General features: G+C 36.9%; 1 pseudogene; it reads right to left on the reverse strand.

Annotated features, from left to right (window-relative positions):
• Window positions 1–654: 654 nt before the first annotated feature.
• Window positions 655–1,142, reverse strand: LOC111155405 (annotated as a pseudogene).
• Between the last annotated feature and the right edge of the window lie 23,321 nt (window positions 1,143–24,463).

Below are 24,463 nucleotides of genomic sequence, written 5' to 3' on the forward strand. Positions count from 1 at the left end.
TTGGGAGGACATAATTCAGTTCATACAGGTGTACAAAATCTCTACATATCAAATTGCAAAATGTTAGTGACATAAAGAAATCTATGTAAATAAAGTGATTTTCCATGTTCATGGATTGGAAGTTTCAATATTCCAAACTTTTAATATTCCACAAATTCATTCTAAGATAACTTCAATCCCCATCAAATCATAGGACATTCTTTTGGAGAAAATATGATTTTAAAATTTATAAAGAAATAAAAAAAATAGTCCAGACAGTTTTGAAGAAAAAACATAAAATTGAAGAACTCTACTGCATACAAAAATCTTATTATGTAGTTATACTTTAAGTGTCCTATAGCAAGAATATAGTTTTGACTAAGGAAAACATAGTAATAAGATAGATATATCATATTCAATATGATATGAATATCACATCCAATATCTATCTATCTATCTATCTATCTATCATCTATATTTGGGAACTACCCTGCACAGCACTTAGGGCAGAGTGGTTTTTTTTCCCTTGGAATAAAAATTATCACATTACCCTCATGTGCAAAAATCAGTTCAAGGTTGATTGTCAATATAAATGTGAAAGGGAAAACAATAAAGTTTCTAGAAGATTAAAAGAAGAGAAGAAAAGATCATGATATTACGGAAGGCAAGGATTTATTAGACAAAGAAGGAATAAATGACCTTCTTTGAGCTTGAGGGCAGCTTCACTTGAGTCTGTTGGTCTCTGGGTTGTGGGACATGACAGTGACATAGTTTCCCAAGGCTCGGGGCGACTTGCCCCAGTCAACAAGCTTCTCCTCCAGACAGCACACGATAGAGCCCCAGGGCATAATGCCCAACGGGAGCACAATGCCTATGTTGCGCTGGGCCTTCTTGTTGCAGTACACGAAGTGGTCAGTGTGGATTCCCTCCATCATGATGAACACCACCATCTGCTTCTTAAATTCGACGGATCCTGGAAGACAACCTTGGCAAGGGGTGCACCTGGGCTGGGTCATGGATGATGTCCTTCACGATGCCCTTGATGTAGTCCGGCCACTTGGTGAAGTGTTGGGGTGCAGATGCGCCGCCCCTTTGCAATGCTCCATGTGCACGCACAACACCGAGCCAACGTCATTTCTCTTCCCACGGACGACATGACCCATGGAGGTCTACTGCGGAGTGCGGCTGGAGAAGGACTTTTTTTTTTTTTTAATTTTTTTTAATAGGAAAACAAATATACAATTTAATTGGCTAAAAAGCAAATGACAATAAAAGAAAATGTTTCTGGTACAGGACGGCATGTATGAGTACCTGAATAATACAATATTAGCAATAGTGCAATAGTGTAACAATAGTTGCAACAGTTGCCATAGTGCAACTTTGAAGTATATATTGTTGACTGTCCATAGTCCACAAAGAGGACTTGATGAGGGAGGTATTTACAAAGAAATTTTACAGTGAGTTGTGGAGGAAATCTTCAATCCAGATATGGGTATGTTCACACATGATGAATCTACAAAATTGTTTTGGTTTTAGTCCATCCTCTTTTGAAACTGAAGGTCAGTTCACTCTGATTGGCATAGTGCTGGGTCTGGCTATTTATAATAACCATACTGGATATATATTTTCCCATGGTTGTCTACAGGAAGCTAATGGGGGGAAAAGGAACTTTTCCTGACCTGGGAGAATCTCACCCTGTCCTATATCAGAGTTTAAACGATTTATTGGAATATGAAGGGAATGTGGAAGATGACATGATGATCACTTTCCAGACATCTCAAAGAGAGACTCTGGCAATCCTGTGATGTAGGATCTAAAGGAAAATGGTGATAAAATTCCAATTATGAATAAAAACAGGAAGGAATTTGTCAATCTCTATTCTGACTACATTCTCAATGAATCAGTAGAAAAATAGTTCAAAGCCCTTTGGAAAGGTTTTCATATGGTGACCAATGAGTCTCCCTTAAAGTATTTATTCAGAGCAGAGGAAGTTTACTTGCCTATATGTGTATTTATTTAGGGCCTAGGAGTATGGAATTCAGCTGTGTGTTAGATATTGAAAATTTATAAAATAGAGACAAAACTTTTATTTTTAATTGGTTAAGATTTTATTTTATTTTATTTTTAAAGATTTTATTTTTGTGTGCAAGTAAGAGAGAGAGCAAGCATGGGGGGGGTGTCAGGGGGAGAGGGAGAAGCAGACTCCCTGCTGAGCATGATCCCAGGATCCTGGAATCATGACCTGAGTCAAAGGCATATGCATAACCAACTGAGCCACCCAGGCGCCCTACAATTTTATTTTTAAGTAATATCAATGCCTAACATGGGGCTCAAACTTACAGTCCTCATATCAAGAGTTGCATGATCAAACAGAAAAAAGGAAAAAAAGAGAGAGAGAGAGAGAGAGAGAGAGAGAGATTTGCATGCTCTACTGGCTGAGCCAGCCAGGCATTCCACAGAAAAACAAAATTTTTAGAAGTAAGCTTAATATTTGCCTTGTATTTATAGCAATTGACATGGAAGGGATTATAAATGTCAAAACTATATATGACACTAATGAGAAAAGCAGTGTGCTATCATGAAAACAGTAGGAATGAAAACCAATTTTACCTTGTTCCAATTCTTGTCCTCTCCACTGTCCTCTCCACTCTTCTTCTATATTTTCAGTTTAAAATAATGATATTTTTAAAAAGGAGTTATAAAAAGGAAAACATCTTAACTGACTTAAATCCCCAGGTAAAACATGAAAAAAGTTTCTTGACTAGGCATTGAAGTATATGTATGTAAAATAGTGGTAACTGAAAAGAACAGGGAAAGACAACCCAGGAGAATGAATAGCAGCATCAGCTTATTACTTTCTTGGTTGCCTCTTAAGTTCCAGCTTGCAAACTTCAATAACACAAACTCACCTTGAAGGGCATTTGAAATCTAGGGTATTTTATGGACATTTTTAATCAGAAGAATTAAAAAGGACTGTCATATAATTCATCATCAATACATAAGAGATAACAATTGTTGATATTTGTGACTAATTATATAAAGATACTGGGATAGGTAAAAAGTAACTGAAAAGAGTGATGAAATAAAAAGAAAACCTACATGTGTCAAAAAATTATAGTTTGAAAATTAATAATCATAATTTTGAGAATTAAGCCTTATATTTTTGATAAATGCCATACTGTGGCTTAAACATCCATCCTATTTAATGTAAATAGTAGTCAATTCCAGTTGCTAATGTTATCTTCACTGAAATAACAATGTGCTTAGTACCATGTTAGAATAATTTGGGACTGTTATTTAGAAATAAATGTAATTAGACGTTGCCCAGTGCCTTTTGACATGAAATGTGCATTAAAAACAATATGTGCTTGAAGATTATGCTGCACACTGCCGTGAGCTTTGAAATTTTATTATGGAAAATTTATAAAAGGCACTAAGTGAAGATGTTAGAAGCATAAGCTCCATATTTTATTGGCAAACAGTTTAAATTTATAACTGAGTGATTTATTAACACTTTTAAATTGTAGAAACAAATCACATGTTTGCTCTAGTTTATGCTTGCCTTCAACAAGTTTGTATTGTGTACATACTAAGCTTCAGGCCCTGTTCTAGGTGTCATGGTTACAGTCAAATCTTCTTTTTAAAAAAAAAATCAATAATAATCTATAGTCATTTGTATGGCTATGCTCCAAAGTTGTAAAGGTCTCTGTTGTGATTCACCCCTAAAGTCTATAAAAGATTCCTTGCGGGGTCCTGTCTGCCCATAGATACTTCAAACACCCCAGGTTACAAAGCAGCATGAACAGCCATCAGGACCTTTACAGAGTCTTTTCCCGAGCCACATGCAAACCTACAGCCTTCTGGATTAAATTGATTGGAATAACATTCTCAATTGAGATACAAGTTGATTCTAAAATCCAAAGAGGCCCATAAGGCTTGCAACTTTTTCTTAATGAGAAGAGGGAGCAGATGCACCAACTTGACCCTCTCCTTGCAAAATATGTCTTGATACATCTCGGAACACTGTGCTTTAACGTTTTGCAGAGGTAGCATGTCCTTGAATCTTAGTGGGATTTTTCTCCTAGCCACTAGACATATATCTCACCAAAATTTATAAGATAGTTGCTACTTTTATCACCATGATAGCATCTGTGTAATAGATTAGGGTGATGTCAGTGGAACAGAGTGGAAATCATAGTTCCAGAAGACTAGATTATGACAGAGGGCTGGAAAGGTGTGATACCTGAGACAGCAGGTATGTGCTACTTTCTCTGCTGCATGGGCCAAACTTGGTGCAGTGTTCAGTACTAAGAGATATGGGGCAAATTCATCAGTTCAATAGGGCATGCAGGTGCCATTGCCTATGTTGGTTTGCTTGAGCTGCAAAACCATGTCTTGAAATAGCAATTATATATAGAAACCACTTGTTTAAGTTTATTTGAATCCATTTTCACTATCTGAGACCAATTATGTAAGTTGAATAGTGATGTGACATAAATCACCACACTTGTATCTTTCTGGGAATTAGTGGTTAACACTTCTCTGAAATTGAATTGAATTCTCCGTATTACTTCTGGTTTACATTTTAGTTTGAAACCCATTCAGGGGCTTGCACTTAGCACTGTAATTGTAGCTTTTGCTCCACTTGTCAGGGAACCAGGGTGAGGTTCTGCTAGTTACTAAATGTGACTATTTCATCTTTGCATTTCAGAATTAGGGACAACACTATTGGTTGGCTCCAAAGATATATATATATATATCTACTCTAAGATTGAACAGTTACAAAATTTCATTAATTATCTATCCTCTAAAAGTCACTAACTATTGGATCACAACATTGCTTTGGATCTCAAGGAATTAGTGACAGTTCAATGTCAGTGTCCTGTAATAATTGAAAGTGCAGTTATTTCCTTTTCCTCAGTGCATAGTCACCATGGTAAATAACTTCAGGTCCTTTGGATGAAGGTGAGTATCATGCTTTACAGAAAGATTGTCAAACAATGGCTCACAAGCCAAATCTGGCCCAGTGAGGTTTTTTAGTAAATAAAGTTTTGTTTCAACACAGCCATGTCCCTTCACTTACATAGTCTATAGCTGCTTACATGCTCCACAATTGCTGTCTTGAGTATTTGCTATAAACCTCAAATACTCACCACCTTGGCCTGAAGAGAACAAGATCCCTGACATTTGATTTACAGTATACATTTTTGGCAATGTGCAGGGTTCTTGTTCCAAGTTCTGACCTCTCTTTCTTGAGGAAGTCTCAGTTTGTGAATGGGCTTGAGCCTGAGAATTGCTTGAGTGATCACGAATCACTTACGATGATTCAAATGAGACTTCCACTCTCCAGACCACAGTTTTCCTGCTTCTCAAATCGACCTAGGCTTTCATAGACTGCCCATTTATTTCAGTTCTGGAAACATCATGGTAAATTAACAAATGCCAAAGAATTTCATGGTGTAGTCTGTTTTATCACCACTTCAAAAAAGCAGCCACATCTCCTTTGTCTCTGATAGTTAACAGCTGCCACCTGACAACTGCCATCCTATCTAATGAATTCAGAGGGCCCTACAAAATAGCAAAATGTCCCACTGTCACTCTTGACTGTGGCCATCACAGAGCTCTTTAAAAATTCAGGTAAGGCTCTGCCAGTTCCATCAAGATGGATTTGCCCTATTCAAGACCTCCCACTTAAAATTAAAATGTTTTAGATATAATACAAAAAAAAAAAAAAGAAAAACATAGAAAAACTGAAAACTGGAATAAAGAAAGCTGGCTGACTTATGACCTTGGGACTTAAGGACACAGAAATGAGTTCCTTAGATTTCCTTATTGCATCCCATAAATCTTAGAAAAAGGGCTGCAGAAACCTTCAACCCACAACTCTAAAAGGCACAAATAAAAAAGCTGCAAGTAAATCCTGATACCCTGGCTAAAGATAACAACTGGATGTATTTTTTATAATATTCATACTACTTCAGTTAAACACACACACACAAAAAAAAAAAACACAGAAAAACTGCACCCCACAAGAGTTTCAGCATAGTAGAATGGGAAGTTGATTTTCTACCCGCACCTCAGTGCACTAAAGAAGCAGGGAAGGCACCCAACTATACTGCAGGGCCAGGCAGGAGCTATACTTCTGGTTGTGCCTGAGAGAAGCAAAGCCTTCTAATTTCTTCTCAAGATTGTGTTGGGGGGCCAAGCAGGGAGCTGATCTTACAAGCCCTTGCCCAGAGAAGCAGGTAGGGGTTAGTGTCAGGGGAGACTCTATCCCCACCAAACAGTGATTAGATGTAAAGGGCTATGCCAGACAGGCCCTAGGATACTACACTTAGTCCCGACCTACTGCATCCCACCTTCCTTGCTCACATCAGCAGGGCCCCTTGGAGAAGTGAGCCTCTGACCTCACCCAACATCAATGAGATGGAATAAAGCAGTGGTTCTATTTACTCCTACTCTGCCCTCTTTTAGATTAATTGGGAACCTTTTATGATTATGTGTTAACTGTATCATTTTCTCAATATCTTCAGATCATTAAGGTTTATAGTGCCCATTGTTAACTTATCACAATCTACCTGCAGGTGAAGGAGCACTTCACTTTATAATACCATTTCCCATTATAATAGTTTACTTCCATTTCTCCTTTCTTGGCTTTGGTGCCATGGGTATCATGTGTTTCACGTATGTGATAAAATTCCACATAGGCAATAAACCCCTAGATATAGGGTTACTATTTTTGCTATGGATAGACAACTACCTTTTAAGGGAATTTACTAATAATAAAAGAAAAAAAAACTTTATTTATCCATGTAGTGACCATTTCTGACGTTCTTCATTCCTTTGTCTAGATCATTTCCATCTGGAGTTGTTTTCATTCTACCTGAAGGATGTCCTCTCATATTTCTTTTAATGCAATTCTGCTGGTGATTAAATTCTGTTAGCTTTTATGTGTCAGAATGTCTTTCTTCTTTGTCTTGGAAAGATAGTTATCTCTCGGAATAGAATTCCAAGTTGTCAGTTTTAGTCTTTCAGTACATTAAAGATGTTGCTAAACTGTTTTCTGGATTCTACTGTTTCAGAGACGAAATGGTCACATATCATTGTTCTTTGTACATAATGTTTATTTTTCACTCTGGATGTTTTTAAGATAATCTTTTTGCTGCAGAATCAAAGCACATTGACTATGATGTGACTTTCTATAATTTTCTTAATGTATCTGGTATATGTGAGCTTCTTGGATCTACATTTATATTTTCATCAAATTTGGAAAATTTTCAACCATTATTATTTCAAATTATCCTTCCACCCTTTGTTTCCTCTTCTTTGAATACTCCAATTACACATATATGAGGTTGCTTGAAGTTGTCTCACTTCTCAGCAATGTCCTGTTCATATTTTTAAAAATTATTTTCTGCCTTTAGGCTTCACTTTAGATAGTTCTGTTGCGATGTATTCAAGCTAACTAATCTTTTCTTCCCAAATATCTAATTTTCCATTAATTTTGTCCAGTGTAATTTCTAGATAAGAAATTATAGCTTTCATTAATATGTTTAATTTTTAAAATATATTTTAGTTGTTTACATGTTCAATTATTTCTCTTAGCATGTAGATTACATTTATAATAACTATTTTAATGTTTTTATATATTAATCATGACACTCTTCTCATTTCTAGGACAGTTTCTTTAGACTGATTTTTTTCTTTCATTTATATTTTTCTCCTGGTTTATTTCCTGGAAATTTTTTTTTCTTTTACTAAAATTGTGATTTAGGTTTTTCGGATGCTAAATGGTTTTGTATTTCTGTAAATATCCTTGAGCTTTGTTTATGTCACTTGGAGTAATTCCAATCGTTTTTGGGCTTGCTTTTCACTTTTGTTAGACTACTCCAAAGCATCATGTAGTTTAGGATTACTTTGGCCTTGCTGATGGATTTTACTCTTCTGAGTATTCTATTTGATGCTCCATGTATTCTAAGATTTTCTTCTCTAGCATGTGGGAACAGGATTTTTTTTAAATTCAGTTAATTAATATGTAGTGTATTATTAGTTTCAGAGGTAGAGGTCAGTGATTCATCAGTCTTATAATCAGTGCTCATTACATCACATGCTCTCCTTAATGCCCATCACCCAGTTACCCCATCCCCACCACTATCCCCTCCAGTAATTCCCAGTTTGTTTCTTATGTTTAAGAATCTCTTATAGTTTGTCTCCCTCTCTGGTTTCATCTTGTTTTATTTTTCCCTCCTTTCCCCTATGTTCCTCTGTTTCTTAAATTCCACTTATGAGTGAGATAATATGATAATTGTCTTTCTCTGATTGACTTATTTTGCTTAGCATAATACCCTCTAGTTCCATCCACTTTGTGTCAAAAAAGCAAGATTTCATTTTTTTGATGGCTGAGTTGTATTGCATTGTGTGTGTGTGTGTGTGTGTGTGTGTGTGTGTGTGTAGCACATCTTCTTTATGCATTCATCTGTCAGTAGACATCTGGCCTCTTTCCATAGTTTGACTATTGTGGACATTGCTGCTATAAACACTGGGATGCCAGTACCCTTTCAAATCACTACATTTGTATCTCTGGGGTGAGTACCCACCCCACTAGTGCAATTGCTAAGTCATAGGGTAACTGTTTTTAGTATTTTGAAGAATCTCCATACTGTTTTCCAGAGTGGCTGTACTAACCTGTATTCCCACAAACAGTGTAGGAGGGTTCCCCTTTCTCCCATTGCTTCCTGATTTGTTAATTTTAGCCATCTGACTGATAGGAGGTGGTATCTCATTATGGTTTTGATTTGTATTTTCCTGATGTTGAGGATTTTTTTTTTTCATAAGTCTGTTGGCCATTTGGATGTCTTCTTTGGGAAGTGTCTGTTCATGTCTTCTATCCATATTTTCTGGATCCATACAAATTTTAGGATTATTTGTTCCAGCTCTGTGAATAAGTTGACAGGATTTGGATCGAGATTGTATTGAATGTATAGATCGCTCTAAGTAGCTTAGACATTTTAACAATATTCGTTCTTCCAATTCATGAACATAGACTTTTTTCATTTCTTTGGGTCTTCCTCAATTTCTTTCATGAGTGTTCTATAGTTTTCTGAGTACAGAGACTTTGCCTCTTTGATTAGGTTTATTCCTAGGTAAGTTATTGTTTATGAAGCAGTTGTAAATGAGATTGACTCCTTAATTTCTCTCTTTTGTCTTATTGTTAGTATATAGAAATGCAATGGATTTCTGTACATTGATTTTATTTTTTTATTTTTTCAAAAGATTTTACTTATTTATTTGTCATAAAGAGAGAGAGAGAGAACCAGGCTCTCCACTGAGCAGGAACCCCGACACAGGACTCGAACCCAGGTCACTGGGATTATGACTTGAGCTAAAGGCAGATGCCCAACAGAATGAGCCACCCAAGTGTCCAGTGTGCATTGATTTTATATCCTGCCACTTTGCTGGATTCCTATATGAGTTCTATCAATTTGAGGGTGGAGTCTTTGGGTTTTCTATCATGTCATCTGTGAAGAGTGAGTTTGACTTCTTTTTTGCTGATCTGAATGTCTTCTATTTCTTTTTGTTGTCTGATATTACCATGTTGAACAACAATGGTGAGAGTGGACAATCCTGTTGTGTTCCTGACCTTAGGAGAAAAGCTCTCAGTTTTTCCCCATTGAGAATTAAATTCTATGTGGGCTTTTCATACATGGCTTTTATGATATTGAGGTATGTTCCCTCTATCCCTACACAGTGAAGAGTATTAATCAAGAGAGGATGTTGTACTTTGTCAAATGCTTTTTCTGCATCTATTGAGAGGATCATATGGTTCTTGTCATTTTTTTAAAAAGTAATGCAGAGTATCACATTGATCAATTTGTGTATGTTGAACTGCCCTTACAGCCCAGGAATAAATCCCACTTGGTTGTATTGAATAGTCCTTTCAATATACTGTTGGATCCATAGGCTCATATCTTTATTTTTTTAATATTTTATTTAGTTGAGAGAGACACAGAAAGAGCACAGTTGGGGTGAGGGAGAGGCAGTGGGAAAAGCAGACTCCCCACTGGGCAGGGAGTTCCAAATGGGGCTCCATTCCAGGACCCTGGGATCATGACCTGAGCCGAAGTCAGACACTTACCTGATTGAGCCACCAGCAGTCCCTACTGGTTAATATCTTGGTGAGAATTTTTGCATCCATGTTCATCAGAGATATTGCTCTATAATTCTCCTTTTTGGTGGGGTCTTTTTTTGGTTTTGGGATCAAGGTAATGTTGACCTCACAGAATGAGTTTGGAAGTTTTCCTTCCATTTCTATTTTTTGAAACAGCTTCAGAAAAACAGGTATTACTTTTTCTTTAAATTTTTAGTAGAATAACCCTGGGAAGCCATCGAGCCCTGGCCTCTTATTTGTTGGGAGATATTTGATTACTGCTTCAATTTCCTTGCTAGTTATGGGTCTGTTCAGGTTTTCTATTTCCTCCTGTTTCAGTTTTGGTAGTTTACACATCTCTAGGAATACATCCATTTCCTCCAGATTGTCTAATTTGTTGGCCTATAGTTGCTCATAATAAGTTTTTTATAATTTTATTTTTTCGGTGTTGGTTGTGGTCTCTCCTCCTCCATTCATGAATTTTATTTGGGTCCTCTCCTTTCCTTTTGATAAGTCTGGCCAGGGGGTTATCAATCTTATTAATTCTTTCAAAGAACCAGCTCCTAGTTTCATTGATCTGTTCTACTGTTCTTCTGGTTTGCATTTCATTGATTTCTGCTCTAGTCTTTATTAATTCTCTTCTCCAGCTAAGTTTAGGCTGTCCTGCTGTTCTTTCTCCAGCTCTGTTAAGTGGAATGTTAGGTTGTGTATTTGAGATCTTTCTTGTTTCTTGAGAAAGGCTTTTATTGCTACAAACATCCCTCTTAGGACCACCTTTGTTGTATCCCAAACATTTTACAACAATTGTGCTTTCATTTTCATTTGTTTCCATGATTTTTAAAATTCTTTAATTTCCTGGTTGATCCATTCATTCCTGAATAGGATGCTCTTTAACCTCCCTGTATTTGAGTTCCTTCCCACTTTTCTGTTGTGACTGAGTTCAATTTTCAAAGCAATGTGGTCTGATAATATTCAGGGAATGATCCCAATCTTTTTGTACTGGTTGAAACCTGATTTGTGACCCAGTATGTGATCTATTCTGGAGAAAGTTCCATGTTCAGTCAAGAAGAATGTGTATTCTGTTGCTTTAGGATGGAATGGTCTGAATATATCTGTGAAGTCTATCTGTTCCAATGTGTCATTCAAGGCCCTTGTTTCCTTGTTGATCTTCTGCTTAGATGATCTGCCCATTACAGTGAATGGAGTGTTAAAGTTCCTGTTGTATTATTATCAATGTATTTCTTTAATTTTGTTATTAATTGGCTTATATAAATGCTCCCATGTTAGGGACATAAATATTTGTAATTGTTAGATCTCCTTGTTGGTTGAACAGATGGAACAGGAATTATTCTAAGTCTAATCTTGTCTCTGGATTTTGAGGCTTATTTGGGGGGATTCATTTTGTAGCCTTATGTAGTTTTGTCATGTGTACTCAGCTGTACATGAACTGTACTCAGCTAAATACTCAAAGGTGTACTGAGTGGCAACTGTAAAACTCTGGTGCTCTGCCTTTGGAGCTCTCTTGTCTCCATTAATTTTCCCAGCATATTTGAACTGTGTTGACCTGTCCCAGCTCTCTCTATTAAATTCTGGCACCCTGAGGCTCCACCTGGATCTTCTTTTTATATCACAATCTACAAAATCTCTCCAGGTAGTAGACCAAAATAACCAAAGGACTGTTTCAATGCCTGATATTGATGTTTTGCACACCATTCTTTCATATATTTTGTCTAGTTCTTAGTTCAAGTGAGAAGGTAAATTCAGTCACTGTTACTCTCACCACTGAAGTAAGCAGAAATATTCTGACATACTACATTTTTTGCTTATATATTTCACTATTTCTACCTTTTGTTCACTTTCAATTCTTACGCTTTAAAACTGTTTATAACAATAAATATTTGTTGAATAAGAAATGAACAAAGTATAGTCTTACAGCATTCTTTTGAAAACTAAGATAATTTCTAATAAAATTTTCATTCTTCTGAAGTCTTCATCTTTCTTCTATCCCTGCTGATTTTATTACTTAAAAAATAATTACCATTTTACTACAATTTCTTATTTGTGTATTTTATTGAGCATTTCAACTCTATTCAGTAATACTTATCATCAGTTTGGAAAAGTCTTTTCCATTATTTCTTCAAATTATCCCTAGTGTCAATCTCTTCCCATTTTCCTGGAACTTCAACTAAATATTCACCAGACATTTTCATGCTTTCTTCCAAGTCTCTTATCCTCTATCATATTGTCTCAGTCTTTCTATTTATAAAATGATTTATGAAGTATTCTCTATTATTCTTTCTAGAAAATCTTCTAATTTTTAAAATTCAGTTAAGTTATTAATAGCTAATCTTGTATTAAATGATTCATTAAATTCATTTTTTAATTTAATTTAATTTGATTTTTATTCAGTGTTCCAAAATGCATTGTTTATGCACCACACACAGTACTCCATGCAATACATGCCTTCCTTAATATCCATCACTAGGCTCACCGAACTCCCCTACCTCCCTCCCCTCCAAAACATTCAGTTTGTTTCTCAGAGTCATTCCTGAGTTTGTTTTTCAGAGTCATTCCTGAATAGGATGCTCTTTAACCTCCCTGTATTTGAGTTCCTTCCCACTTTTCTGTTGTGACTGAGTTCAATGACTGAGTTCATCAGTCTTTTATGGTTTGTCTCCCATTCTGATTTCCCCCAACTCACTTCTCCCCTTCTTCCAATGTCCTCCATGTTATTCCTTATGTTCCACAAGTAAGTGAAACCATATGATAATTGGCTTTCTCTGCTTGACTTATTTCACTGAGCATAATCTCCTCCAGACCTGTCCACATTGATTAAAAAAAAAATTGGGTATTCATCCTTTCTGATGGAGGCATAATACTCCATTGTATAGGTGGACCATATCTTCTTTATCCATTCATCTGTTAAAGGGCATCTTGGTACTTTCCACAGTTTGGACACTGTGGCCATTGTTGCTATGAACATTGGGGTACAGATGGCCCTTCTTTCACTACATCTGTATCTTTGGGGTAAATTCCCAGCAGTGCAATTGCAGGATCATAAGGTAGCTCTATTTTTAATATCTTAAGGAATCTCCACACTGTTTTCCAACATGGCTGCACCAACATGCATTCCCACCAACAATGTAAGAGCATTCTCCTTTTCCCACATCCTCTCCAGCACTTATTTATGGTCTTGTTGGTTTTGGCCATTTTAACTGGTTTAAGGTGATATCTCAATATGGTTTTGATTTGAATCTCCCTGATAGCTAATGATGATGAACATTTTTTCATGTGTCTGTTAGCCATTTGTATGTCTTCTTTGGAGAAGTGTCTGTTCATGTCTTCTGTCTATTTTTTTGATGTGATAATCTGTTTTGTGTGTATTGAATTTGAGGAGTTCTTTATAGATCTTGGATATCAGTCCTTTGTCTGTAGTGTCATTTGCAAATATCTTCTCCCATTCTATGGGTTGCCTCTTTGTTTTGTTGACTGTTTCTTTACTGTGCAGAAGATCTTGATGAAGTCCCAAAACTTCATTTTCACTTTTGTTTCCTTTGCCTTTGGGGACATATCTTGAAAGAAGTTGCTGTGGCTGGTATCGAAGAGGTTACTGCCTATGTTCTTTTCTAGGTTTTTGATAGATCCCCACTTCACATTGAGGTCTTTTATCCATTTTGAGTTTATCTTTGTGTATGGTATAAGAGAATGGTCGAGTTCACTCTTCTATGCATAGCCGTTGAATTTTCCCAGCACCATTTATTGAAGAGGCTGTCTTTTATCCTTTGGATATTTTTTCCCTGCTTTATTAAAGATTATTTGTAGATGGTGTTGAGGCTCCATATCTGGGCTCTCTACTCCATTCCACTGGTCTATGTGTCTGTTTTTGTGCCAGTATTGTGCTGTCTTGGTGATCACAGCTTTGTAGTAGAGCTTGAAATAAGGCAACATGATGCCCTCAGTTTTGTTTTTCTTTTTTGACATTTCCTTAGCAATTTGGGGTCTCTTCTGGTTCCATACAAATTTTAGGATTGTTTGTTCCATCACTTTGAAAAATGCCAGTGGAATTTTGATCAGGATGGCATTGAAAGTATAGATTGCTTGAGGCAGTATAGACATTTTAATAATGTTTATTCTTCTGAGCCATGAGCATGGAATGCTTTTCCATCTTTTTATGTCTTCTGTAATTTCTTTCATGAATGTTCTGTTATTCCTAGTGTACAGATCCTTTGCCTCTTTGGTTAGGTTTATTCCCAGGTATCTTATGGTTCTTGGTGCTATAGTAAATGGAATTGATTCTCTAATTTCCCTTTCTATATTTTCATTGTTAGTGTATAAGAAAGCAACTCATTTCTATACATTGATTTTGCATACTGCCGCATTACTGAATTGCTGTATGAGTTCTAGTAGTTTGAGGGTGGAGTCTTTTGGGTTTCCCTATAAAATATCATGTCATCTGCGAAGAGAGAGAGTTTGACTTCCTCTTTGCCAATTTGAATACCTTTTATTTCTTTCTGTTGGCTGATTGCTGTTGCTAGGACTTCTAGTACTATGTTGAACAACAGAGGTGAGAGTGGACATGCTTGTCGTGTTCCTGATCTCAGAGGAAAGGCTGTCAGCTTTTCCCCATTGAGGATGATATTTGTTTGTGGGTTTTTCCCAGATAGATTTTATGAAATTGAGGAATGTTCCCTCTGTCCCTATATTTTGAATTGTTTTAATCAGGAAAGGATGCTGTATCTTGTCAATTGCTTTTTCTGCATCAATTGAGAGGACCATGTGGTTCTTCTCTATTCTCTTATTGATTCATTCTGTCACATTGATTGATTTGCGAATGTCAAACCACCCTTGCTTCCAATGGATAAATCCCATATGGTCATGGTGGATGATCTTTTTAATGTACTGTTGGATCCTATTAGCTAGGATCTTGTTGAGATCTTGGCATCTGTATTCATCAGCAATATTGGTCTGAAATTCTCCTTTTTGGTGGTGTCTTTGCCTGGTTTAGAGATCAGGGTAATGCTGGCTTCATAAAAAGGGTCTGGAAGTTTTCTTTTTGTTTCTATTTTTTTTTAAAACAGCTTTAGGAGAATAGGTATTATTTCTTCTTTGAGTATTTGGTAGAATTTTACAGGAAATCTGTCAGGTACTGGGATCTTGTTTTTTGGGAGGTTTTTCATCACTGCTTTATTTTGTTACAAGATATTTGTCTATTCAGATTGCCAATTTCTTCCTGATTCCATTTTGGAAGTTTATATGTTTCCAGGAATGCATCCATTTCATCTAGGTTGCTTAACTTATTGGCATATAACTGTTGATAGTAATTTCTGATGATTGTTTCTATTTCCTTGGTGTTAGTCATGATCTCTCCCTTTTCATTCATAATTTTATTAACTTGGGTCCTCTTTCTTTTCTTTGGAGTTAGTTTGGCCAGTGGTTTTTCAATCTAATTGATTGAAAGAACCAGCTTCTCGTATCATTTATGTGTTCTACTGTATCTCTAGTTTCTATTTCATTGATCTCTGTTCTAATCTTGATTATTTCCCTTCTTGTGTGTGGGGTTGGCTTAATTTGTTGTTGATTTTCCAGTTCTTTAAGGTGTAAAGAGAGCTGGTGTATTCTGGATTTTTCAGGTTTTTTGAGAAAGGCTTGGATGGCTATGTATTTTGCCTTTAGGACCACCTTGACCATATCCCATGGGTTTTGGACCAACGTGTCTTCATTCTCATTGGGTTCCATGAATTGTTTAAGTTCTTCTTTGATTTTCTGGTTGATCCAAATGTTCTTAAGCAGGGTGGTCTTTAGCTCCCAAGTGTCTGAATTCCTTCCAAAGTTTTACTCATGGTTGAGTTCCAGTTTCAAAGCATTGTGGTCTGAGAATATGCAGGGAATAATCTCAGTCTTCTGGTGTCTGTTGAGCCCTGATTTGTGACCCAGCATGTGGTCTATTCTGGAAAAAGTTCCATGTGCACTTTAGAAGAATGAGTATTCTGTTGTTTTAGGGTGGAATATTCTGTATATATCTATGAGGCCTATCTGGTCCAAAGTGTCATTAAATGCTCTTTTTTTTTTTTTTTAATTTTCTTCATGGATGATCTGTCTGTTACTGAGAGTGGTGTGCTAAGTTCTCCTACTATTAATGTATACATATCAGTACGACTCTTTGTCTTGATTAACAGTTGTCCTATGTAGTTGGTTGCTCCCGTATTGGAGGCATAAATATTTATGATTGTTAGATCTTCTTGGTGGATAAACTCTTTAAGAATGATGTAATGCCTTTTTTTTATCTCTGAAATCTTTAGTTTGAAATCTAATCTGGTATAAGAATCTCCACCCCAGGTTTCTTTTGAGGCCCATTGGCATGAAAGATGCTTCTCCATCTCTTCACTTTCAGTCTGGATGTATCCCTAGGTTCCAAATGGGTCTCTTGTAGACAACATATTGGTGGGTCCTGTCGTTTTATCCAGTCTGCAACCCTGTGCCATTTTATAGGAGCATTTAGGCCATTCACATTGAGAGTGATTATTGAAAGATATGTTTTTATTGACATCATGTTGCCTGTGAATATTTATTGACATCATATTGCCTGTGAACTGTGTGTGCAGGTTTTGTACACTTTTATGCATGCAATACTCAGGACCATGAGGGAATGGCTGATTCAGACGTGTAGGGAAGGGTGAGAGGGCAAAAGAACTGAGGCTGCAGAATGAAGGACAGGCAAGCAAGAACAAGCCTGCAGGCATGAAGACTGGTCAAAGTGTATATAAGCCTAGCCTAGGAAGCAGCATGAGTATAGAAGAAAGGGAATGAATGGAAAAGATAGTTGAAATTTAAAATAACATTGTCTTCAATCTGAGTAGACATATTTTATTGGATTATGGCTATATTGACATAATCTAGATTATCACTACGATCTTCACACCATCATTTGAGGAGAGATTTCTCCATTTCAGCATTGGCATTTTGCACGTATTGTGTTGTTAATCTTCATAAGCATCTGAAGTGTTAAATATTATTGCCCACAGTATTTGACAGATGAAAACTGAGGCTTAAGTCACATGGTTAGTGGTTAAACCAGGATACAAAGGCAAGTCTGACGAGCACTCCCATCAACTATTTACCTGTTCCCTATCTTTGGACTCAAGTAGCAGAGTAGCTTGTGTCATGTGCATGAAGATTGCGTTACTGGGCACCACGCTTTACTCAATTTTCAAAGTGAAGCAAGCAACTTCTTCCTCTGAGATCTTCTATCCTTCAGTCACTCTATCCTTCTCTCTACCTATTTCTAGTGGATAAATTATTCTTAAAAGTTAGCCTCCGAGCTTTCCCATAAGCCATGGGCCCAAAAACACAGTGTGAGGGCCAAATCGTGTTGAACTCTCTGATTCTGTGATATTGTTCTAGGAGTCTCACTAGGAAGAGAATGGAGTGAGGAACTGGTACCTCCATGAAATGAGAACCAAATCTTTCCTGTAGAAAATCCATATAGGATAAGTGGATCAAGAAACATTCTCACTTCCCCCCAAAAAGCCTTAAGAAACAAATTCTAGTAAAAGGCAAAAAATCAAAAAGAGGTATGTAAGAAGGAGAAAGGGAATTGCTGGAAGAAAAGGTGAAGAATTATGAAGACAAATTCATAACTTACCCTTTGCTGTTTCTCAGAGCCTACTTTAAGAGTAGGCTGGCATTCTTGGTAAAGCTTTCTTGATCTTTATTCTTGACCATATATTACCAAAAAATACATGTCAGACTAGCTTTCTGTTTATTGTTAGTAAGGAAGTGTTTTTACCCATATACAGAAGCTCCTTTTTCTTCAAATTACACTGTATAGAGATTGTCTCTGTATATTTTTGTTCTATGTCACTCCTGGGTTCTTTATTCTTTTATAGAACCCCCCCTTAATATTTCTTATAGTGTCAGCTTGGTGGTCGTATACTCTTAAAACTTGCTGGTCTTAGAAGGTCTTTATCTCTCCATCCATTTTGAATGTCAACCTTGCTGGATAAAGTCTTCTTGGCTTCATGTTCTTGTCATTTAGTGCCCTAAATATGTCTTGCCAGCCCTTTCTGGCTTTCTAGGTTTCTGTGGACAGGTCTGAGACTATTCTGATGGACCTTCCTCTGTACATAAGGAATCTCTTCCCCCAGCTGCCCTCAGAAGCTCTTGTCTAAAATTATGATTCATCAGTCTCACAATTAAGTGTCTGGAGGCCTTTCTAGATTCGTTGATCTTGGTGGGTGTTCTTTCTACTTCTAGGACACAAACACTGGTTCCATTCCATAGATTGGGAAAATTTTCATCCAGAATTTGTTCAACTATATCTTCTAGTGTTCTCTCTTTTTCCACCTGCTCAGGGATCCCAATAATTTTGACGTTGGAATGTTTCATGGCATCATTTATTGCCCTAATTCTGTTTTCATGGCTTCCAAGCTGTTTGTTCCAGGCCTCCTCCTGATCCTTTTTCTCTATCAGTTTGTCCTCTAGATCACTAATTCTATCTTCTTCCTTGGTTACCCTAGCTGTAGGAGTATTATATTAGATTAATTCTTATTGATATCATTTTTAACTATGTCCCAGGTGGTTTTCACATCTGACCTTAGAGATTCTATGTTGTCACTAATGGTTTTCTCCAACCTAACCATTGCCTGGGTGATAGTTAACCCGAATTCCCTTTCTGACATACTGTTTATGTCCATATCCAGTAGTTCTGATGGAGAAGGCAGTCTCTGAATTTTTCTTCTGTTGGGTGTTCCTCCTCATCATCATTTTGGTGAGAGGTGGTTGAGGGAATGTGTAACTGAATATATCAACTGCAATCCAGGCAAGGTGCTCCCTGTAACACTTCTGAGGAATTGGAAGTCACCACCATAAAGAAAAAAAGAAAAAGAAAAAGAAAAGGAGAGAGAGAGAGACAGAAAGAGAGAGGGAGAAGACCCAGCCAGAATGGGCCCCAGAGGTTAGATTTATAAGGTATTCAACCAAAAATGGACAAACAAAAAGACGAACAAAAGTAAATGACAAGAAGAAAGAAAGAAAAAAAAAGAACCCAGCCAAAATGAACCAGAAGTATAGATTTATATAATATCAGAACAATAACAAATATGCTGAAACACTGACAAAAGTAAAAGATGGGATGGTGGTTATAAATCCTCAATGTGGGTGAGGAAGGTTATTTTGGTTCTTCCTGGGTGTATCTTGATATCTTTGTTAAAGGACTCAACTTTCCAGAGATAAAGGGAGATTAAAACTGGTTTAAATATAGGGGTGGTATTGATTAGGGAAAGAGGATTATCTCTCAGCTTATATCTATATGTATAGTAAAAAACTAATAAAGAAAAAGAAAAGCACAGGTATATGTATGAAAAAAGTTCAGGTTAAAAGGTTATTATGGAATATGTTGTAGTAAACCTCTAGTTGTAATGGTAAGTGGGTTAAAAAGTTTAAAAGAACAAGATAGAATAAATTAAAAATAAAAGTTGTATCTATGAAATATAGCCGTTTTAGGATAATACGGGAGCTTAATATATTGTTTTCCCCTGATGTTGTGTTTTACAGTTTTATGGGGACCCTGAGTGTTTGTCCTTCCATTCTTTTGGCTGGCTTTCTGGGGGAGGGGCTTGCCATGTTTTTTTGTTTTTTTTGTTTTTTTTTTTTTTAAGATTTTATTTATTTATTTATTTGACAGAGTTCACAAGTAGACAGAGAGGCAGGCAGAGAGAGAGAGAGGGAAGCAGGCTCCCCGCCGAGCAGAGAGCCCGATGTGGGACTCGATCCCAGGAACCCGAGATCACGACCTGAGCCGAAGGCAGCGGCTTAACCCACTGAGCCACCCAGGCGCCATGTGGTTTTTCAGGCCGTCTTGCTTGGGTTGAGTCCTCCTGCCCCCAATCAAGGGGCTGGGCTCTATGAAAACTGGTTTTTCAGACTTTTGTTCTTTGGAGGGATTTTTACTTTGGCTGCTTTTTGCAGCTTTTTTGGAGTTTTAGTGGAAAGCAAACTGCACCCAGATCTCCATCTCAGAGAGAAGCCTCAGTCTGCTCCCCTCTGGATGGCCCAGAACACAGAAACTCCCCCTCTGCAAACTCTGCTCAGCCGTGCAACCTCCCACAGGCAGTGCTTATCCCCAGCCACTTTCTCAGGGGTTGCCCAAAGCAGCTGCTTGTCTCTGCACTCCCATACCACTAAAACCGTGAATGATATTGTTCTAGGAAGATGCTTCCAGTGGCTACCTTTGCCAATGCTGCTATCTGGGGTCCAGACCTTAGGGTTGCACAGATTGCCACCATGGGATCCCTACCAGAAATTGTGCTAAGTTCCTTCAGGTCAGGGTTGGGAGATTCCAGACACTCGACCTGTCCTAGAGACCACTGGCTGTGGCCCACATGGAGCTTTCTCAGTCATGAGTGGGAAGTGGATCAGACTCCAATTGCACAGTGCTCACAGAGCATAAAAGTTCTAGAGAGCACGGGCTGGCGCCCTCATCAGACTTCCTCATGCAGGGGCGGGGGTGCACCCAGCCAACTGGTGGTGCAAGCCTTGAAACCCCAGGGGCTCCAGGACCAGGAACTGGAGGCTCCACTGCACTCTTTCTTCCATGGGTGGTGGCCAGAAGTGGGCATTCTGGTTTCGTGGGCTTAGGTCAGTGCCCATGACCGCCTGATTCCACCAGTTGCCCCTTAAAATCTTTTGCTCTTTTTGAGTGCTTTTAACCAGACTCCAAGTTAATGCTGGTCCTCAATCACAGGGCACTTTTGTATTGGGGTATTAGCTTACAATGGGTTGCTTCTGGTGGCTCCCTCTCCCTCTGTTTATCCTCCAATATCAGTCCCAGCATTCCCACTCCACTTTACCTCTCCACTGATGTCTTCTGTTCCCACAGAGATCTAGAAGTGTATAATCCTACATCTCAGGCTGATTTCATGGGTGTTCAGCGTGTTCTGATAGATAATTTGTTCACTTTAGGGCACCAGTTGAAACAAGGTCTTCTACTTTTCTGCCATCTTGCCCCCTCTTCCCTATAAAGACCTCATTAAATTCTTACTTTCAATTTGTATTTTTTTTCTTTTTTAAAAGATTTTATTTATTTGACAGAGAGAGAGGAAGAGGGAGTGAGCAAGAGCCAAGAGGAGAGACAGAAGGAGAAGCAAAATCCCTTCTGGACAGTAAGCCCAAGGGGGACTCGATCCAGGAACCCTACGATCATGACCTGAGCAAAAGGCAGATGCTTAACTGACTAAGCCAACCACGTTCCCTCAATTTGTATATTTTTCATTTCCAGAAGCTTAATTTATTTCCTCTTGAATCCACTTTTCCTTCTTTATATTGTTAGTAATTAGGCAAGGAGGCCATTAGGCTGAGTTCCTTTGGTAGCCTACCAAGCCAGAGTCAGTTGCACTCACATCTGAAGAAATGAAATGAAGGACAAGCACTCACAAAGAGCACACAAGGCTTTTTCTAATAAGGCAACCACTTATGCCTAGCCACTTGGCCAATCAAATAATTTTTTTTGCTTTACTTATGCATCTTCTCTTTAGAAACCTCTCTCTTAGTTTCTGTCTGTGGAGCAGCTCCTAACCACTTTCAGTTTGGTGTTGCCTGATTCAAATTGATGCTTGCTCAAACAAATTTGGAATTTTTAACATGCCTTAGTTTATCTCTTAATGGTTCTCTTGCTCTATTTTGTTCCTTTATTTTACATCTCTTAAGTTGTCAAATACTTATACTTTATAATCTGTCTTAATTAACTTACATGTAAAATATTTGTAGATCATTTTTGTTATTGTTTTTACTACTGGCTTCTAGTAGTGTTGTTGTGTCCTTGTATGTTTAATGCTTTTTGGCCATGAACTCACATTTCTTGAAATAATATGGAACTATTTTTTTTAACCTGATATAAAATTGAGTTTGTTCAGACAAAGGAAGTTCATAATTACTTGTTTTATCTACTTGAAGGACCTTCCTTTTTGGTTCTACTGTAAAGTAAAAATTTTATTTAAAATATATGGAGCAAAAAACCATGAATTTGGATTTAAAACTATGTGAGTCATCATACTTATGAATTCATGGTTGGGGTTTCTGTGGGTAGAATTCAAAATATGAAGTTATTTGTTCTCCGCATTTTTACACTTTTTCATTCTTTTTAGATTTCCATTGTGATTACAAGAACTCTGGTCTTATAGTTTTTGTTCTTTTTCAGGTAATCTGTTCTCTTTTTCTTTTTCATGGCACAAAAGCTTTTATCGTTATCATTGATATTTTGTTATTTTTTTCTAAGATATCTTGAAGTATAGAGGTTTTATTTTTTATTTCTTTCAGAACTTTTGTTTACGTTTTATAGCATGAGCTATCATATCTTTAATTCTGAAAAATTTTCTAACTTTATCACTTTATAGACTTTCATCTGGCATTTCTTATATCTCTAGCAAACTTCTTTTAGTGATAACATGAAGGCTGTTAATTCATCTTTCTTTATCTTGTAACTAACATCTTATGTATTTCTATCTTTGTGTATTTCTGGACCTATATTCTTGGTGAATTCCACAGTACTTAGTTTCCATTAACTAACTCTTTCAAGTGTAGCATTGATGCCAGCTATTGAGAGTTTCTGTTTTAATTTAGTGACTGTTCAGTGATCATTCCTTTCTCTAAATGTCTTAACTTTACTTATTCTTCAGTATAATTTGAAGATCATCCTTCTATTTTTATTTTGTATGATATAAATATGCTTTCTATTTGGTGATTTTCTTTTAGGATTTCAGGGGGTCATTTGTTTGTTTTGGTGAGAATATTTGAATTCTACACCCTCAGTAGATCCCAATTATACAATAACAGTGTTATTAACTACAGTTACAATGTGTTAATTAGATCCTTAAACCCTATAGGTTTTTTTCTACTCTGTTTCTATGATTTTGACTTTTTTTTCCCCCAGATTCCACATATAAGTAATAACTATGCAACATTTGACTTTCTCTGTCTGGCTTATCTCACTTAGTATAATGCCTTCAAGTTCCATTCATATTGTCACAAACAGCAAGACTTCCTTCTTTATCACAGGTGAATAATATTCCTGTGTGTGTGTGTGTGTGTGTGTGTGTGTGTGTGTGTAATCTCCACTCATCCATTAACAGACACTTAGTTTGTTTCTGTATCTTAACTATTATGAATAATGCTGCATATCAACTATTTTTATTAAATGTAGTTTTCAGTATGTGTTTTAGAAGTTTAGTATTCCAGTTTTATCTTGAATTGACATTATTTTGTTGCTATCTCTCTCTTCTCCCTGGCCTCTCTCTGTTCAGCAATTTTGCAATAAGATTCACCCGACTTCTTAGAATAGCCAATATAGAATCAGGTGGTACTTTTGCAGTTTCGAGCTCCTATATGGTTGAGTAAGTAGAAATGACATTCATAACATCTAAATATGTTGCATTTTATAACCTACTGCTCTGCAACATTCTCTGGTTTTTCACCTTGTTCCCATTCTTCACCTTATATTGGGGGAACTTCTCATATTTTCTTCCTACAGATGCTGGCAATGCCTGCTGCTCCTGCTTCCTTGCAGATTTGAAGGCTATCAGGTGGTGAATTAGTCTTACTTTCAACATTCTATTCCTGTACTATATCTGGTTATGTTTTGTTTTTAAGCTACTTAAAAATATTAATTATTGCAATGGGATTTTAAAAGCATATGAGATCATTTAAAATAAAAGCTTGAATTCTTAAAACCAATCCTTTATCTCTATATTTGTTAAAGTCAAACTCTGAAGATGGATCAGTGACTTCCCAATTTTTATCATTAAAGACTTGTTTGTAATTTTACTTAATTGACTTGTGGCTTTTGATAAATTTCCAGTACTCTTTAAAACTCTGACTTCTCCAGGCATGTTTTCCACCCTGATTCCAAATCTCCTGGTTGCAAAAGTAGGGATTCCTTAAAGTTGAGTTTTCAGGATACTCCCTCTATGCTCTCTTACCAGGAGATTGTGTCCCATCTCTGGACCTTATTCATTGGCTCTGAGCATATGGTACTCTATTGTTTTCACAACCCCAAAATTCTTTATTTTTTTCTAATTTTCTCTTGGGCATTTTCACCTTTGGTAATCTAATCTTGGTGTCTAAAATTGAAGTTACTATGTCCTTAAGGAAGAAAGAATTCTTTATCCCCTATGAAAGCCCCATTTCTCTTGAGATTACTGCCATTCTGTCTTCTACATTACTGGAAAATTTGCAATGTTTTAAAAAAATTCTCTGTGCTTTCTAAATTTTTATTATGCCGGTTATTTTATGCTAATATTTTTCTCTATCATGTTACTTACACCCACTTATTCTCCCTCCCACCAT

The sequence above is a fragment of the Enhydra lutris genome, unplaced genomic scaffold (genome assembly GCF_002288905.1).
Source record: "Enhydra lutris kenyoni isolate GAN:26980312 unplaced genomic scaffold, ASM228890v2 scaffoldscaffold41, whole genome shotgun sequence".
NCBI lineage: Eukaryota > Metazoa > Chordata > Mammalia > Carnivora > Mustelidae > Enhydra > Enhydra lutris.